The 19,807-nt window shown below is 44.9% G+C and overlaps 2 non-coding genes across 2 annotated transcripts; both read left to right on the top strand.

The window, feature by feature from the left end:
* The first annotated feature begins 13,907 nt into the window (after positions 1–13,907).
* On the top strand, positions 13,908–13,980 carry TRNAK-CUU (transfer RNA lysine (anticodon CUU)). The gene has a single exon. It is a non-coding gene; the product is annotated as a tRNA-Lys (tRNA).
* A 3,485-nt stretch (positions 13,981–17,465) lies between these two features.
* Positions 17,466–17,538, top strand: TRNAM-CAU (transfer RNA methionine (anticodon CAU)). The gene has a single exon. It is a non-coding gene; the product is annotated as a tRNA-Met (tRNA).
* The last annotated feature ends 2,269 nt before the right edge of the window (positions 17,539–19,807 follow it).

Below are 19,807 nucleotides of genomic sequence, written 5' to 3'. Positions count from 1 at the left end.
ATTTGAAGGCAAAAAAATGAGTTCAGACGCCGAAGTTTCCGATGTTTCAGACGCTAAACGCCACTAAATGCAGCTAAAACGCGGTATCGGCGTTTAGCCACATTTAGTTTTTCATTTTTAGCGATTTTGAAAAAATAAATATTTTTTTCAAACACTTCTAAATGCAAACGAGGCAAAACGATGCTAAACGCAGCATGTAAACGCGGCAAAACGGACATTTTAAATGTGGGTTTTTATCTGTCAAGTTAAATCGTTCAAGAGAGATTGTAAAAACGTCCCGTGTACATTAAGCCTTAAGTTGATTAAAAGGCATGTAGGTGTGGCGCTATTCCTCTTTGGGGAGACCTATTGCAAGTACTCAAACTACTGAGATTATAATCATGAGATGGAGAAGCTTCAAAAAGTGTTTATATATATATATATTATATATTATATATATATATATATATATATATATATATATATATATATATATATATATATATATATATAATGTGACAACAAAATCCTGTAATAGATCATGATTTTACACTTCCTGCAAAGTGTAATGTTGAAATCGTTTAACAAGTGGATGAAGAAAAATTAATTTGTAAAAATTATAATGATAGGGGCTTGTGTGTTGCACCCTCTGCAACATGCAGAGTTGCAATGGGGGATGTGCTAAAAAATATATATATAATTGTGTCACTTCCTTCAAAATGCAGCTATTAAGTGCTTTTTAAATAGAAAAAAGAAGAGAAGAAGGAAATATCTGTTTAAACTGATGACTACATGTGTGTTGCACCCTCTGTTTACTGTATCAATGGACTAATATCTATTGTGGTTATTGCACATTTTATTCCCTTACATTGAGATTGTTTGTATAGTCTATTGCATTTTTTGCACTGTTTTATTTTGCAACTTTTTTTTCTCCACTGCCTGTTTCCCTTTGTTAAGATGGTGGTGCCGACAGGACGGATCGGCCTCAGGGGAGGGCGACATCACAAGCTCGCTGGACAGGTAAGCGTCCTGTCCTTATTAAAAGTCAGCAGCTACAGTGTTTGCAGCTGCTGACTTTTATAAAAAAAAAAAAAAAAACACATCGCGGCCGGAACACCCCTTTAATGGTATGTTGCAAACAGAGGGTCAAACACATTTGTTTGTTTTTTCACCTATTAACCACTTTCAGACCGGACCATTTTGCTGGTCAATGACCAGAGGTCTTTTTACAATTTGGCACTGCGCTGTTTAACTGGTAATTGCACGGTCATGCAATGTTGTACCCAAACAAAATTTGCGTCCTTTTTTTCCCACAAATAGAGCTTTCTTTTAAAGGTATTTGACTGACTCTGCGATTTTTATTTTTTGCGATATAAATGTAAAAAGACCGCAAATTTTGAAAAAAAATGATATTTTCTACTTTTTGTTATTAGAAAAATCCAATAAACTAAATTTTAGTCATACATTTAGGCCAAAATGTATTCAGCTACATGTCTTTGGTAAAAAAAAAGTCAATAACTGTATATTTATTGGTTTGCGCAAAAGTTGTCACATCTACAAACTAAGGTACGTTTTCTGGAATTTACGCAGCTTTTAGTTTATGACTGCCTATCTCATTTCTTGAGGTGCTAAAATGGCAGGGCAGTACAAACCCCCCCCCCCAAATGACCCCATTTTGGAAAGTAGACACCCTAAGGAAATTGATAAGAGGCATGTTGAGCCCATTGAATATTTTATTTTTTTGCCTCAAGCGATTGAATAATGACAAAAAAAAAATTATTATTTTTTTTACTCAAAGTTGTCACTAAATGATATATTGCTCACACATGCCATGGTTATATGTGGAATTGTACCCCAAAATACATTCTGCTGCTTCTCCTGAGTACGGGGATACCACATGTGGTCGACTTTTTGGAAGCCTAGCCGCGTATGGGGCCCCGAAAACCAAGCACCGCCTTCAGGATTTCTAAAGGCATACATTTGTAATTTCACTCCTCACTACCTATCACAGTTTTGAAGGCCATAAAATGCCAAGATGGCACAAAACACCCACAAATGACCCCATTTTAGAAAGTAGACACCCCAAGCTATTTGCTGAGAGGCATTTTAAGTCCATGGAATATTTTATATTTTGCCACAAGTTGCGGGAAAATTACAAACTTTTATTTATTTATTTATTTATTTTTTTCACAAAGTTGTCACTAAATGATATATTGCTCACACATGCTATGGGCATATGTGAAATGATACCCCAAAATAAATTCTGCTGCTTCTCCTGAGTACAGGGATACCACATATGTGGGACTTTTTGGGAGCCTAGCCGCGTATGGGGCCCCGAAAACCAAGCACCGCCTTCAGGCTTTCTAAGGGCGTAAATTTTTGACTTCACTCCTCACTACCTATTACAGTTTTGAAGGCCATAAAATGCCAAGATGGCATAAAACCCCCACAAATGACCCCATTTTAGAAAGTAGACACCCCAAGCTATTTGCTGAGAGGCATGTTGAGTCCATGGAATATTTTATATTTTGCCACAAGTTGCGGGAATATTACAAACTTTTTTTTTTTTCCACAAAGTTGTCACTAAATGATATATTGCTCACACATGCCATGGGCATATGTGAAATGACACCCCAAAATAAATTCTGCTACTTCTCCTGAGTACGGGGATACCACATGTGTGGGATTTTTTGGGAGCCTAGCCGCGTACGGGGCCCCGAAAACCAAGCACTGCCTTCAGGATTTCTAAGGGTGTAAATTTTTGATTTTACTCCTCACTACCTATCGCAGTTTTGAAGGCCATAAAATGCCAAGATGGCACAACCCCCCCCCCCCCCCCCCCCCCCGAATGACCCCATTTTGGAAAGTAGACACCCCTAAATTTAGGGGTACACTAGTGAGACTCACAGGTAAAAAAGCACCTAGGCTGTCAGCGACTGTATCAAAACGCTACAAAAAAAACTGTTAGCGATCGCAGGGATCAGGCCTGACTCTGCGAATGCTGCAGTTATGTGTGTTGTGTTTTGTAAGTGACAGTGATCGATCGATCGATCGATAGATACTGCACTTGGGTGGGCTGGGCTGGGCTTGGCGGAGGGGCTAAACGCAGGTGCTAGCAGGTATCTGGGCTGATCCTGCTAACAATGCGTTTTGGGAAACCTAAACTGCTGGCGACGCTAATATAGATCTGATCAGATACTCTATTACTAAGGGAGGTGTATGCTTTGTGCGTGGGTGTTAGCGGTACTGGCACTAACCTGACGCTGCCTGGGGCGACGCAGACCTTATCTGACCCTCAAACTTATATCACCCGCCGGGTGATCAGGGGGTTAAACCTTTATTAGGTAATAAATGGCGGGTGCCCTGAAACTATAAAAAAATAACTAACCAACCAGCATCACCTGTAACAGTTATATGGTGATCACTGGTGAAAGGGTTAACTAGGGGGCAATCAGGGGGCTTTATTCGGTAGTATATGGGGGTCCCTGGCGCTATAAAAAGCTGCGGCGAACCTAAATACCTACCTGCCTAACTAGCGTCACCTGTGACACTAATACAGCGATCAGAAAAACGATTGCTTATTAGGCTGGGTTCACACTGGAGCGATGCGGGAACGCCACGAATCCGCGGCGGGTTCCCGCATCACACTGCCCTATGCGAACTGCTGGGAGTGTCAGTGAAATGTTAATGACACCCCCAGATCAGTTCGCATATCGCAGTGCGATCTGCAAACTCGGACAGGAATCGGATCGCATGGTGTGAACACCCATGGGATCCGATTCTGCTGCGGACGAAAAAAAGGGTCCCGTGCGAGTTTGCGGCGGGTGCGGCGGGTGCGGCGGGTGCGATGCGAATTCAGCCATACTATGTGTATGGCTAAACTCGAATCGCACAGAGATCGGATGTGATTTGCACTGCAGTGCGGTGCGAATCACATCCATTCTCATAAACCGCTGCAATGTGAACCCAGCCTTAGTGACACTGGCGACGGGGGGTGATCACGGGGTTAAACCTTTATTGGGGGGGTTAGGGGGGTACCCTAGAACTAAAGGGGGCTAACCCTAACTGCAATACCAGTTATTACAGTCACAAATGACACCAATGCAAAAAAAAGAAAAAATGCAATTGGTGTCACTGTGACTGGGGGTGCAGGGGTGATTGGGGGGGTGATCAGGGGGGGTGATCGGGGGGTGAAGGGGGGTGAGAGTGTGCCTGGCATGTTCTACTGTATTGTGTAGTGTTGGTGCAACTCACCGATGCTCTCTCCTCGGTGCCGGAATGAAAAAGACCGACACGGAGGAGAGATTACATCACTTCCTCTGCCTGTGTTTACATTACAGGAGAGGAAGTGATGACACGCGGCACTTCCATTCGTCAGGAGCGATCGCGAGGGGGTGGCCATGAACGAATGGCCGCCCCCTCATCCCGGATCGCTCCTGAACGGATTCCAACCGCCGCTGGCACCGGGGGGGGGGCCCGATCGGGCCCCCCACCCGCGGGAAGGCAGGGACGTACAGGTACACCCATATGCCTGCCCGTGCCATTCTGTCGACGTACATTGTCGTGCGGCGGTCGGCAACTGGTTAAAGTATAATAAATCATTGCAAAAAATATAATAAATCATTGCAAAAAATAGCGGGTTATTATTCTCATACATGCCACAGGTACCAGGAGTAGTTTGTTAGAGCACCCTGTTTTTTGCAGAGGGTGCAACACACAAGTAGTCATCACTTTAAATGGATATTTCCTTCTTCCCTTCTTTTTTCTATTTAAAAAGCACTTAATAGCTGCACTTTTGAAGGAAGTGATATATATATATATATATATATATATATATATATATATATATATATATGTGTGTGTGTTTGTGTATATAATTGTATTTTTTTTTTTTAGCACATCCCCCATTGCAACTCTGCATGCTGCAGAGGGTGCAACACACAAGCACCTATCATCATTTTTACAAATTGATTTTTCTTCATCCACTTGTTAAGCTATTTCAACATTACACTTTGCAGGATGTGTAAAATCACAATCTATTACAGGATTTTGTTGTCATATATAAACACTTTTTTTTTTTTATAGATTTTTATTGAAAGTATTTAGTTAACAATACAGATTGACATTGTCACATTAGTCATTTGTAACCAACTTAGTTACATTGGTTCATAAGATTGTTCTTGTACAAATACAATATTTGGTGGTCTGTGCCCGCCTACCCCTATTGGGTTCAAACTGTAGGCATGGATCGGCCTCCGCTTCTCCATCTCATGATTATAATCTTAGTAGTTTGAGATCTTTTGTATATTGGTCTGTTACATCTGAGGTGGAGCTACTGATATATATTTTTTGGATTATATCTAGTCACTTATTTAGTTTGATTCCTTTTAAAGTGTAATGATTTATACATGTATTATGTTGGACACTATGTCAGTTCTGCGTGGAGTATTCTTGCTTTTTTTCTCATTGTTATTAGGTTATGGTGTGTACTTATGCACCTTTTTTATGTTGCATTATACACTAAAGCTAGAGTTTTGAGCCGTGGGAGGCCCTGCAAACACCACTCAGGTAAAAAAAAAAAAAAAAAAGTTGATTTAAAAATTGACTGAGCTGGATGGAAAATGATGGACTGAACAATGACCAATCAGATGCAGTCGCTGTTTGGGTATTCAGGGAGCCACAGGTGTCTGAAAACAATAGAGATTCCTCTATCCATGCTGAAATAGGTTAACTGCTTCCCGACCGTCTCACACAGATATAACCTGGCAGAAGGGCACGTACAGGCAGAATCGCATAAGTGTGCGTTGCCCTTTAAGAGGCGGTCTGCAGGCACGTGCCCGCCGGAAGCTTCATAAACACGATTGCAGGTCCCGTGGACTCGATGTCTATGGGGATCCCCCCGATCGTCTCACGGTGAGGAAGAATGGGAAGATGCTAATGTAACCAAGCATTTCCCCATTCTGCCTAGTGACAGTGTCACTGATCACAGCTTCCTGTTATCAGGAGTGGTGATCAGTGTCGTGTCACACACAGCCCCTCCCCCCACAGTTAGAATCACTCCCTAGGATACACTTAGACCATACAGTGCCACCTAGTGGTTAACCCCTTCACTGACAGTCACATTTACACAAGTTTTTAATTGCACTGATCACTGTATAAATGTGAATGGTCCCAAAATCGCGCCAAAAGCGTCCGATGTGTCCACCATAATGTCGCAGTCACGATAAAAATCGCTGAACGCCATTACTAATAAAAAAACAATAAAAAACAATTAACAAAAATGCCATAAAACTATCCCCTATTTTGTAGACGCTATAACTTTTGCGCAAGCCAATCAATAAACGCTTATTGCATGTTTTTTTACCAAGAATATGTTAATTTAATAATAATATATTAATTATAGCAAAAAGTTAAAAAGGCAATTTTTTTTGGTTTCTAGTGCAAAAAAATAAAAACTGCAGAGGTGATCAAATACCACCAAAAGAAAGCTCTATTTGTGGAGAAAAAAAGGCGTCAGTTTTGTTTGGGAGCCACGTCGCACGACTGCGCAATTGTCAGTTAAAGAGACGCATTGCCGAATCGTAAAAAACGCTCTGGTGTTTGGCCAGCCAAAGGGTTCGGGGCTTAAGTGGTTAATGAACGGGCTTTTCCTGTTCAGCTCTCTGGGAGTTGGTTTGGTCATTGTTGCTCAGCTCAGAGCTGTCTCCTGAATCCTGACATTGATATGCAAATAACATCTGGTTTGCATCTGAAGAAGTTCACCTCCCCCTCCCCCACATGATACAATGCCTTGATCTGCACACCAGCATTGAAAAATCTCTAGCAGGAACCATAAACTCTGCATAGGAAAGCAACTTTGTGCTGACAACACCTTGTGCTATGAGCTGCAACCTTCTGCAGTTGGCCTTGTTTTAGTTTAGGTCTGCTGCTGAATTTATTTTTTGAAAAGCCCAGCCCTACTTTATGCATTTGTTTATTTTACAAAAGCCTAGCTCTACTATTTTTTTTTCTAACTCGTGTTATGTTTATTTACTTTATTAAAAACTCAGCAGTATTTTATTCACTTATTTTTTAACCAATTCAGCCCCGGAAGGATTTGCCCCCTTAATAACCAGGCCATAAAGAGGCTGTACGCAAACAAAATTGATGTCCCCCCCCCCCCCCCCCCCCACAAATACAGCCTTTTTTTTTTCTGGTGGTATTTGATCACCTCTGCGGTTTTTATCTTTTGCACTATGAACAAAAAAAAGCAACAATTTTGAAAAAAAAAACATAGCCAAAAAAAATGTAAAAAAAAAACAAATGTCTTCATAAATTTAGGCCAATGTGTATTCTACATATTTTAGGAAAATAAAATTGCAATAAGTGTATATTTATTGCTTTGTGCAAAAGTTATCACGTCTACAAATTATGGTGATTGTAGCCATATTAGTGCAATTGTGACAGAGAAAATTGAGTACTGTCCGTGATATTTTTTTATTTGCATTAACATACAATTTTTAAGGACAAGCTTTCATGGGAATGCTTGGACCATGAAGAAGGGGACATACCCCAAAAGCTTGTCCTGAAAACTTGTATGTTAGTGCAAATAAAAAGTATCATAGACAGTACTTAATTTTCTCTACAAACTATGGGATAGATTTATGGACTTTTATTTATTTTTTTACTAGTAATGGCGGCAATCTGCATACACAATGGTCAGGGTCAGAGGGTGCGGGGCACTGGGTGGACATGATGATCAGAGTGTGCGGGGCACTGGGTGGACACGATGGTTAGGGTCAGGGTGTGTGGTGCACTTGGTGGACTTGATGATCAGGGTCAGGTTGTGCGGGGGCACTGGGTGGACAAAATGGTCAGGGTGTGTGGGGCACCGGGTGGACAAAATGGTCAGGTCGTGTGGTGCACTGGGTGGACATGATGATCAGGGTGTGTGGGGCACCGGGTTAATACAATGGTTAGGGTCAGGGTGTGTGGTGCACTGGGTGGACATGATGATCAGGGTCAGGTTGTGCGGGGCACTGGGTGGACACAATGGTTAGGATCAAGGTGTGTGGTGCACCGGGTGGACATGATGATCAGGGTTAGGTTGTGCGGGGCACTGGGTGGACATGATGATCAGGGTGTGTGGGGCACCGGGTTGACATGATTATCAGGGTCAGGGTGTGTGGGGCACTGGGTGGACACAATGGTTAGGATCAAGGTGTGTGGTGCACCGTGTGGACATGATGATCAGGGTCAGGTTGTGCGGGGCACTGGGTGGACATGATGATCAGGGTGTGTGGGGCACTAGGTGGACATGATTATCGGGCTCAGGTTGTGCAGGGCACTGGGTGGACAAGATGGTCAGGGTGTGTGGGGCACTGGGTGGACACTATGGTCAGGGTCATGGTGTGTGGTGCACTGGGTGGACATGATGATCAGGGTGTGTGGGGTACCGGGTGGACATGATGATCAGGGTCAGGTTGTGCGGGGCACTGGGTGGACAAGATGGTCAGGGTGTGTGGTGCACTGGGTGGACATAATGATCAGGGTGTGTGGGGCACAGGGTGGACACAATGGTTAGGGTCAGGGTGTGTGGTGCACCGGGTGGACATGATGATCATGGTCAGGTTGTGCAGGGCACTGGGTGAACACGATGATCGGGGTGTGTGGTGCACTGGATGGACATGATGATCAGGGTCAGATTGTGCGGGGCACTGGGTGGACAAGATGGTCAGGGTGTGTGGGGCACCGGATGGACACAATGGTTAGGGTCAGGGTGTGTGGTACACCGTGTGGACATCATTATCAGAGTCAGGTTGTGCGGGGCACTGGGTGGACATGATGGTCAGAGTGTGCGCAGCACCGGGTGGACATGAGCAAGCCTGCGACATTGCGGTGGACAAGTAGGGACCAGTGACATTATTACACTGATCAATGTATAAATGACACTAGCAGGAAAGGGGTTAACACTAGGTGGCGATCAAAAGGTTAACTGTGTTCCCTGAGTGTGTTCTAACTTTGGGAGGATGGGCTTACTAGAACATGACAGAGATCACTGGGAACAGTAGATCTCTGCCATGTCATCTGGCAGAACGGGGGAATTGCCTTGTTTACACTGGCAGCCTCTGTGCATAATGATCGCGGGCAGCCGGCGGACATGGAGTCCGTCAGACCCATGGGCACGCTCACGCTCCCCTTATAAAGGGTATGTTGGTTCGTGCAGGAGAGCCGATCTGCTGCAGTAAATGTACGTGAGCTGGTCGGCAATAGGGATGAGCTTGGTGTTCGAGTTGAACGCACGTTCGACTCGAACACCGGCTGTTCGCCCGTTCGACGAAGCCAGAACTCTGTGGGTCATTTGTGCCAAATTCGTGTGGCACTTACGGCCTACAATGCATTGCGTCATCGCAGTGCATTGCTGGCTCATGATTGGCCAAGCATTCACTGTGACCCCGCATGCTTGGCCAATCACAGCGCCGGCAGCGAGGAGAGCCATGATTGACCATAGGCAGGATGCCTGTGGCCAATTATAGCTCCGGCTGTTTAGTACACGCCCCACACTATATAAGGCCGCCAGCGCGGTGGCCTTGTGTAGTGTTCTGGCGTCTGCAGGAGTTATTGGGTGTTGTGTGCCTTCAGTGTAGTATACACCTGTTTCTACCCTTTATTGCTGTTCTCTAATTGAGCCATCTGCAGGAGTTAGTTGGTGTTGTGTGCCTCCAGTGCAGTATACACCTGTATCTACCTAAATTGCTGTTCTCTAATTGAGCCATCTGCAGGAGTTAGTTGGTGTTGTGTGCTTCCAGGGTAGTATACACCTGTATCTACCTATATTGCTGTTCTCTAATTGAGCCATCTGCAGGAGTTAGTGGGCGTTCTGTGCTTCCAGCGCAGTATACACCTGTATCTACCTATATTGCTGTTCTCTAATTGAGCCACCTGCAGGAGTTAGTTGGTGTTGTGTGCCTCCAGCGCAGTATACACCTGTAGCTACCTATATTGCTGTTCTCTAATTGAGCCATCTGCAGGAGTTAGTGGGTGTTGTGTGCTTCCAGCTCAGTATACACCTTTATCTACCTATATTGCTGTTCTCTAATTGAGCCATCTGCAGGAGTTAGTGAGTGTTGTGTGCCTCCAGCGCAGTATACACCTGTAGCTACCTATATTGCTGTTCTATAATTGAGCCATCTGCAGGAGTTAGTGGGTGTTGTGTGCTTCCAGCACAGTATACACCTGTATCTACCTATATTGCTGTTCTCTAATTGAGCCATCTGCAGGAGTTAGTGGGTGTTGTGTGCTTCCAGCGCAGTATACACCTGTATCTACCTATATTGCTGTTCTCTAACTGAGCCATCTGCAGGAGTTAGTTGGTGTTGTGTGCCTCCAGCACAGCACAATATACACCTGTATCTACCCTTTATTGCTGGTGTTCTCTAATACAGCTATCTGCAGAAGTTAGTGGGTGTTGTGTGTCTCCAGTGCAGTATACACCTGTATCTACCCTTTATTGCTGTTCTCAAATAGAGCCATCTGCAGGAGTTAGTGGGTGTTGTGTGCCTCCAGCACAGCACAATATACACCTGTATCTACCCTTTATTGCTGGTGTTCTCTAATACAGACATCTGCAGGAGTTAGTGGGTGTTGTGTGCCTCCAGAGCAGTATAGACCTGTATCTACCCTTTATTGCTGTTCTCTAATAGAGCCATCTGCAGGAGTTAGTGGGTGTTGTGTGCCTCCAGCACAGTATACACCTCTATCTACCCTTTATTGCTGGTGTTCTATCATACAAGCATCTGCAGGAGTTAGTGGGTGTTGTGTGCCTCCAGCACAATATACACTACCCAATTGCTGGTTTTCCCATCTCCCTGCAGGCCATTACCATGTCTGGAAGGCCAACAAGGAGAGGCAGACAGTCACAAGCCAATAAAAGAGGGCAAACAGGCTCTGTGTCTAGAGACAACAGTGCTGGTCGTGGACGCGGTGCATCGTCATCGGCACGTGGCCATGGGACACGCTTGTCCTTATTTTCGACAGCTGGACCTGTTGAGCTGCATCATGCCGAATACTTGGTAGAGTGGATGACCAAGCCCTCTTCATCCTCCTCATCCTCTCTCACCCAGGCTCAGGGTACTAGCAAAGCAGCTACCAACGCATCCTCTTCCCTCGTCTCAATTTCATCATCAGTCACTCCTTCCCTAGAACCACCATGTCCTCCTGAGGAGTCTCCTGAACTGTTTGAGCACAGTGTTGGGTACATGCTCCAGGAGGATGCCCAGTGTTTTATAGGCTCTGATGATGATACTCAGTTAGTGCAGCAATCTCGCAGTCATGGTCCACAAGCTGCAGCATACTGCCAGGTTTGCTCCAGTGATGAAGAGGGAGGGGATGATGAGGTCACTGACTCCACGTGGGTGCCTGGTACGAGAGTGGAGGAATAATGGACAGGGCACAGGGCAGCTGCGTGGAATAATGGACAGGGCACTTGAGGCAGAACAGAGGCAGCAAGAGGAGGACTTCCTTGCCTCTCAAGGCCCCCTTTATCCAGACACTGTTCCTGCTGTCCCACCCATCACACAAGAAGACAACGAGGTCAGACTTTGATACCTTTCCCACCGAAAATCCTCTGGCTTACTGGGTCTTGAGGATGGATCACTGGCCAGAGCTTGCACAGTATGCAATTGAGCTACTGGCCTGGCCTGCATCCAGCGTTTTTTTCGGAACGCACCTTCAGTGCTTTTGGTAGCTTTGTAACCGATCACAGGGTGCGCCTGTCCATCGACTTGGTTGATCGACTGACCTTCATAAAGATGAATCAGTCTTGGATCACCACCAGCTACCAAGCACCTGAAACTGATGTGACCGAATATGTTTTTTTTAAAATCTCACATCCCTTCAAGACTGCCTATGCTGATGCTGAGTGACTGTTTTGTTATGTTGACTGTCTTCATCCTCTGCTGATATCTTGGAAGAACATTTTTGGTTCTGGGTGATGCCACCAGCCCAATTTTTCAGCCCCTGTTTAACCACTTTCAGACCGGACCAATTTGCTGGTCAAAGACCAGACCACTTTTTGCGATTTGGCACTGCGTCGCTTTAACTGACAATTGCGCGGTCGTGCGACGTGGCTCCCAAACAAAATTAACGTCCCTTTTTTTCCCACAAATAGAGCTTTCTTTTGGTGGTATTTGATCACCCCTGCGGTTTTTATTTTTTGCGCTATAAACAAAAATAGAGCGATAATTTTGAAAAAAAGCATTATTTTTTACTTTTTGTAATAATAAATATCCCCCAAAAATATATAAAAAAACGTTTTTTTTCCCTCAGTTTAGGCCGATACGTATTCTTCTACATATTTTTGGTAAAAAAAATCGCAATAAGCGATTATTGATTGGTTTGCGCAAAAGTTATAGCGTTTACAAAATAGGGATAGTTTTATAGCATTTTTATTAATAATGTTTTATTATTATTTTTTTTACTAGTAATGGCGGCGATCTGCGATTTTTATTGTGACTGCGACATTGTGGGGGACCCATCGGACATTTTTGACACATTTTTGGGACCATTGTCATTTATACAGTAATCACTGCTATATAAATGCAGTGATTCCTGTGTAAATGACACTGGCAGTGAAAGGGTTAACCTGTGGGTGGCAGTGTAGGGGTTAAGTGTTCCTAGGGGTGTGTTACTAACTGTGGGGGGGGTTGGGCTGTCATTTAGTGTACACTGATCTCTGCTCCAATCACATGGAGCAGAGATCAGCGTCACTAGTTGCTAGGCAGAATGAGAAAATGTTGTTTATACAGCATTTCCTCCATTCCGCCGCTCCGTGAGACGATCGCGGGGATGCCCGCGGCGATCGAGTCCGCGGGTCCCGCGACCGGACTCACGGAGGTCCCGACCAGCGCGGGAGCGCGCCGCCGGCGGCGCGCTCCCGATGGCACGGCGGCAACGAATATTGGACGTACATGTACGCCAATATGCCTGCCCGTGCCATTCTGACGACGTACATCGTCGTGCGCTGGTCGGGAAGTGGTTAACAGGGGCGTTTAATTACAATTTTTGATGCAATGCTTTGCAGCAGGGCTCATTCCTGCACTACAAATAGAGTATATGGGAGAGGTTGCAGTGTCGTGGCACCAGCACCAGTGCCACCAGCCCAATTTTTCAGCCCCTGTTTAACGTTATTTATTTATTTATTTTTTCATAAAAAAAACCCCATCAATGCTTTAGTATATTAAAGACCATCTATAATCTGTTTTATAAAAGACCAGCTGTCTTTTACTTATTTAATTTATAAATGCCTATCTTTTCCTTGCAGGCCACAAAGGAGTTATTTAAAGCGGAGGTCCACCCTAAAATGGACCTCCGCTCATTGGAATCCCCCCCCCCTCCGGCGCCACAAACGGCATCTTTCAGGGGGGAGGGGGGTGCAGATAATCCAGGTAACTGCACCCACTTCCGGGCTAGCTCTCTGCGGAAAGGGGCGTACGTTACGCCCCTTCCGCAAGCGCCCGCCCCCTTCAGCAAGTGCTCCGCTGCCTGCTGGGAAACACACAGCTCCCAGAGGCAGCGGGGACCGTCCGGATTGCGCCGCGCGGCTCGCGCATGCGCAGTAGGGAACCGGGAAATGAAGCCGAAAGGCTCCATTTCCTGATTCCCATACCCAAGATGGCGGCGGCAGGACCTGACAGACGAGCGAGCGATCGGCTTCGGGTGCCGACATCGCGGGCGCGCTGGACAGGTAAGTGTCACTATTTAAAAGTCAGCAGCTGCAGTATTTGTAGCTGCTGGCTTTAAAAAAAAAAAAAAAAAAAAAAACGCGGAGTCCCGGTGGACTCCCGCTTTAATTTATAAATGCTTATCTTTTCCTTTCAGGGCACAAAGGAGTACAAAGAAACTGTTATACTTCACAGAGTTTTTCTGATTAGAGGGGATGTTACATAACTGCCCGGCTAGCTCAGTCGGTAGAGCATGAGACTCTTAATCTCAGGGTCGTGGGTTCGAGCCCCACGTTGGGCGAGCATGTTTTTGTCTTTGAAAACTGCAGTGCAAGTTTTATACATGAATCTCTAAAGCACCATTTTCCCGTCTAACTATGTCTAACATGATTTTTTCATTTAAAATAATTAAATAAAAAAAATCTACTAAAATTAAGTACAAATAAATAAAATAAGAAAAGGGGTCAGAGTAATATAACAGTTAAATATTTCATTTTTCCCTCTATTGTATCCATGAAGTAAAGTTTTGGTAGACTTTGTCTTTATCATTTCCCTAGCACAGAGCTCTACAAAAAAGTTTAAATGAAAATAAAATAGCAGTAGTGTAATAAAATGTAGATCCTGCAGATGGTAGTTTTTTTTGTTTTTAATGCTAATGATTTTTGCAGCCCTCTCTATGAAGTGACTGTTTATAATGACCAATCAGAAGTACAGGTGTTATCTCTGTCAGTGTATACATTGCATGGAACTAATATCTTGCAGTGAAAACAAAGTTTTCACAAGTAGTGTTATTCTCCCATTTCATCACTCTATTTTATTTTGCTCTCAGAGCGCCCGGATAGCTCAGTCGGTAGAGCATCAGACTTTTAATCTGAGGGTCCAGGGTTCAAGTCCCTGTTCGGGCGTGTGTATTTTTTTTCTCAAATATAACTATGTTTTATGGTATACTATGGGAATATAAGTGAGCAATTCTTCTCTATGCCCTGCACTGCTTCTGTGACTTCAACATACAAGCTAACTCACTAGTTTGCTGGGTGGGAAACAGGACGCCAGTTTTGCTATTATTATATGACTATAAGCAATGTTGGTCTGGGATCTGTTTTATTACATATACTAAAATGATCAAACACTGTACATTGAACTTCATAAGTGATAATTGACAGGTCCCATAAACAAAGGTTTCACTTGAAAGCACTAAGGACTTGCCATGTGCGTTTGAAAAACAACCTGTTTTGAATTTCTCTTTAGAGGGTTTGCAGTGAGGGGACTTTATGTTGCCTCTGTTTTAACTCCTAAAATTCTGCACCACCGCCCTACAACTGCTGAGTGAATGGGTTGTGTTCTGTAGGCAGTAGGGATACATTTTATACACACCCTGTCCGCTACCATGCGATGGTCAGGTTGTGCGGGGCAGCGGGTGGACGCGATGGTCAGGGTGTGCGGGGCAGCGGGTGGACGCGATGGTCAGGGTGTGCGGGGCAGCGGGTGGACACGATGGTCAGGGTGTGTGGGGCAGCGGGTGGACGCGATGGTCAGGGTGTGTGGGGCAGCGGGTGGACGCGATGGTCAGGGTGTCCGGGGCGCCGGGTGGACGCGATGGTCAGGGTGTGCGGGGCAGCGGGTGGACGCGATGGTCAGGGTGTGCGGGGCAGCGGGTGGACACGATGGTCAGGGTGTGCGGGGCAGCGGGTGGACGCGATGGTCAGGGTGTGCGGGGCAGCGAGTGGACGCGATGGTCAGGGTGTGCGTGTGGACGCGATGATCAGGGTGTGCGGGGCGCCGGGTGGACACGATGGTCATGGTGTGAGGGGCAGCGGGTGGACACGAGGGTCAGGGTGTGCGGGGCAGCGGGTGGACACGATTGTCAGGGTGTGCGGGGCAGCGGGTGGACACGATGGTCAGGGTTATGGTTGCCACCTGTCCAGGATTCACCCGGACAGTTTGGGTTTGGAGGCATTTGTCCAGGTTTCAGACTGTCTGCAACCCGGACACATTATTTAGACTGGACTATGGTCTCCCTGCAGTTGTCTAAGCTGAGCGTGTCTGTTTCACTCTTTAACTCTCCCCAAAGCCAGCACTATCAAAGCCCACCCCACCAAACACATACAGACAGGAGAGGAGAGAGGGCGCCATTTGCTCCTCCTACCCCCCACCCCACCCCTCTTTGTCTGCCCACACTCCAATCCTCGGCACTGTGCCTCAGAAAACGGAAGTGGGGGCCTGAAATTTGAAGTTCAGCAGCCTCAGATCCATCTGGATGAGAGGTGCTGACTGCCAAGGGGTGAGTGAGCTCACCATCCATGCATCCATCTGTGACTGAAGTCTCCCCATTCTCTCTCTTGCCTCTGATTGAGTACACTAAGGCAAATCAGGGTTCTCAGAGCACCCCTTATATCAGAGTTTCCCTTTACACCACAGACCACAGTCTTTACCCTTACGTCAGAGTCCTCTCTGTACTTCAGAGTTCTCAGTGTTCCCCTTTAAATCAGAGTTCCCAGAGCATCCTTTATGTAAGAGTCCACAGAGTTCTCCCTTTCTTTAGAATCTGCAGAGTCCCCCCTTACAGTGAAAGGCAACTCTGTGAGTTCAGATGTAAAAGGGGAACTCTGTGGACTCTGATGTAAAAGGGGAACTCTGTGGACTCTGATGTAAAAGGGGAACTCTGTGGACTCTGATGTAAAAGGGGAACTCTGTGGACTCTGATGTAAAAGGGGAACTCTGTGGACTCTGATGTAAAAAGGGAACTCTGTGGACTCTGATGTAAAAAGGGAACTCTGTGGACTCTGATGTAAAAAGGGAACTCTGTGGACTCTGATGTAAAAAGGGAACTCTGTGGACTCTGATGTAAAAGGGGAACTCTGTGGACTCTGATGTAAAAGGGGAACTCTGTGGACTCTGATGTAAAAGGGGAACTCTGTGGACTCTGATGTAAAAGGGGAACTCTGTGGACTCTGATGTAAAAAGGGAACTCTGTGGACTCTGATGTAAAAAGGGAACTCTGTGGACTCTGATGTAAAAAGGGAACTCTGTGGACTCTGATGTAAAAGGGGATAAAAAGGGAACTCTGTGGACTCTGATGTAAAAGGGGAACTCTGTGGACTCTGATGTAAAAAAGGGGAACTCTTGTTATTAACTTCATGTGATTAGAAATGTTATTTAGTAGCAATATATATATATGTATAGTTTATACTATAAAAAAAAAAAAAATTGGTGTGCGCCACAAAAGTGTTCGGGTTTGACTTGAAGAAAAGGTGGCAACCCTAGTCAGGGGTGGACACGATGGTCAGGGTGTGCGGGGCACCAGGTGGACATGATGGTGCTGTTCAGCTCCCAGCCAATTCTCTGGCAGTGTCTTGGGGCACTGTGTCTGTATTTTCTAGTGCCAAGGATGTTAGAATGAGGTGGGTATTTGGCCTAGTACATGTACCAGAATGTCTCCCATTACTTTATACATTATTAGAGCTGGCACATAGTTTGTTAGACCAGAACAAGATTTCATGATGACATGGTTAGCAAACAAGGATATTCTGCTGGTGGTGAAAGAGTTAAAGACAGAACACAGAAAGCAGGCTGAAAGGGTTAAAGTATACAATCTAATGGGTGATATATTGCACAGAAATTATAAGATCTACTGGAGCAGAAGAAGGTTTGGGAGCATTAATATGTAGGGAGCATTTGAGGAATGGTAATGGATCACAGCACACAGAATAAAGTATTTCTGAGAGCATGTATACAGCATATATCTATATAGTAGTGGATGTGTACAGCAAACTAGAAAGTAGAGCTGCCTCGTTAGCGCAGTAGGTAGCGCGTCAGTCTCATAATCTGAAGGTCGTGAGTTCGATCCTCACACGGGGCACACAAGTTTTTTCCTTGCTTGGTGAGCAATTCAATGTTACTTAGTTTAAAGAAATTACATTTACATCATATATTCCCAAATGTAATGTAAAAGGACATATTTTTATTTTTTTTGCTTTTTCTCAGAAACATACTTATAAATAAATTATCAGATCGTTTTCTTGACTTATAGATAACTTCTCAAATAAAAAGAATTATTTACTGAGAACAACAACATATATATTTTAATAATAAAACGTATTTATTCAAATAATGAATGTATAATTAATGCAATTTAATTTAAGAGGAAAAAAAAAAAAAAAAAAAAAGTATGTCCTTCCCATACCGGGAGTCGAACCCGGGCCGCCTGGGTGAAAACCAGGAATCCTAACCGCTAGACCATATGGGAGATCCTGAGAGCAAAGGTGCACCATGTTCAGCAATTTTTTTTCAATATCTCAGCCTGTGGCTAACTGTAACTATAATAGGTATAGGGTTTTTTGAAGATAAGTAGATTTTTTTTACTAGAAATTTACACAAAAGACACTTCTGATGTTACAATCTTTATGTGTATTTGGTTTGTGAGCACCTGAACATTTTCTTCTCTCTTCACAGGAAGATCTGCGTTTATACCCCCATCTACTTCAAACTGAACATTGACTGCTCACATGCATATTTGGTAAATCTGTTTGTCACTGCTATTTCAACTCAATCTGTAGCCATGCTCACATTATTTCAATGTTTATTTAGCTATAAAGTCTTACCTAAATTATGGGTTCCCTTATCTTTACAATTTTGGCCTTTGGTCCTCTTGCAATTTGAATGTGATTACCTCATCCACCATACTGAGGTAAGCGGCCAATCATTACTGTATCAATGTATCTTTGCTTTTACTGCTGTGTTTTCTCTCTTTTCTGTTCTCTTCCATGCCAATTGTTTGTACTGTGTATCTCGTTAGGCTTGCCCCTTTTCTCCTTTCCATGGAGACCACTGCCCTAGCAGATCACCGTCAGCCTAATAGGTAAGGGGGGAGGACTTTGGTAAGTAGTGAAGATTTAAAAAAGAGAGCAATCCTAACGCTGCCTATATGGTTAGCCCTACCTGGTGCGCAAACTCACCCGAACCAAGGTACAGATAGACTTCACGTAGGAGTAGCCATTCCGGCCACAGACGGAGCTGCTCCAGTTGCAGGAGAAGTCGCTCAAGCCACAGAGGGAGTCGCAGGAAAACTCACTCCAGATCTTATTCTAGATACAGCCGTTCCTACCATGGAAGATCTCCTGTTCATAGACAGCGATCCCCAGTGCGACTTTCTGGAAACGCATGCTGGATTTGTGGGGCTTCAGCTCTCCCCGATAAACTGGCCTGCCGTGGATGCTTTGAGGAGGCTACTAAATAGAAAGAACTACAGTCTAAAGAGCCTGTAGCTGCACAGATCCCTACTCCGGAGATAGAGTTGTCAACACGAAGTGCCTCACCTGCTCCTCCCAGTACGTCAAGAGAGCAGGATTCCCCGTCTGACAATGAGGGGTTGGATGCGTCTGTGGGTTTCGATTTTTCTTTAATAGAACTATTTGTTAAATTGGTGAAAGAGGCGATTGGCTGGGAAGAACCGCCGGAAGTGCAACCGAAACTGAAGAAATACTTCCCGAATCTCAAAAGGGACTTAGAGGCTTTTCCATTCATTGAGGAATTGGATGATTTAATCAAGGAAGAGTGGCAAGGTCCTGAGAAAAAAAAAATCGAGCCTAAATAATAGGCTTACCAAATTATATCCTCTGAAGGGGCCTAAAGTGAGCTCTCTCGTCTCTCCACCTATTGTAGACGCATCTCTCATGCGACTTGCCAGGCATGTAACACTGCCAATTGAGGACGCTGTGACATTCAGAGATGTCCTGGATAGAAGGATCGACACGGATATGAAAAGGGCCTATCTAGCGGCAGTAGGCGCTTGCAGACCAGCAGTGGCACTGGCAGCGTTTGGCATGGCCATCTCCAGCTGGTTGGCGAATACGGAGAAGTTGGTCTCAGAAGGCTCGATCAGGAGAGCATTGTAACTATAATAGGTACAAGGTTTTTTGAAAATAAGCAGATTTTCTTTACCAGAACTTTACAGAAAATTATAAGATGACGATACGGCCCCCGCCCCAGCATTCTCTTATTTTTCCTCACCTGTTGGGAACGCACGGATCAGCACCCCCTTACCGCTTCGCCCCAGCCAGGTTCTAGCCTCTTTTGGGTGGAAGTCCTTGCCGGTACAGCCTCTAAACGAAGCTAAATGGAAGGAACCC

This window comes from Lithobates pipiens, unplaced genomic scaffold, assembly GCF_037356315.1.
Source record: "Lithobates pipiens isolate NorthernLeopardFrog02 unplaced genomic scaffold, aLitPip1_a1.2 Scaffold_8, whole genome shotgun sequence".
In the NCBI taxonomy this organism is placed as follows: Eukaryota; Metazoa; Chordata; class Amphibia; order Anura; family Ranidae; genus Lithobates; species Lithobates pipiens.
Note: the sequence above shows the minus strand (reverse complement) of the source record. Positions and strands in the feature narration are given on the sequence as shown.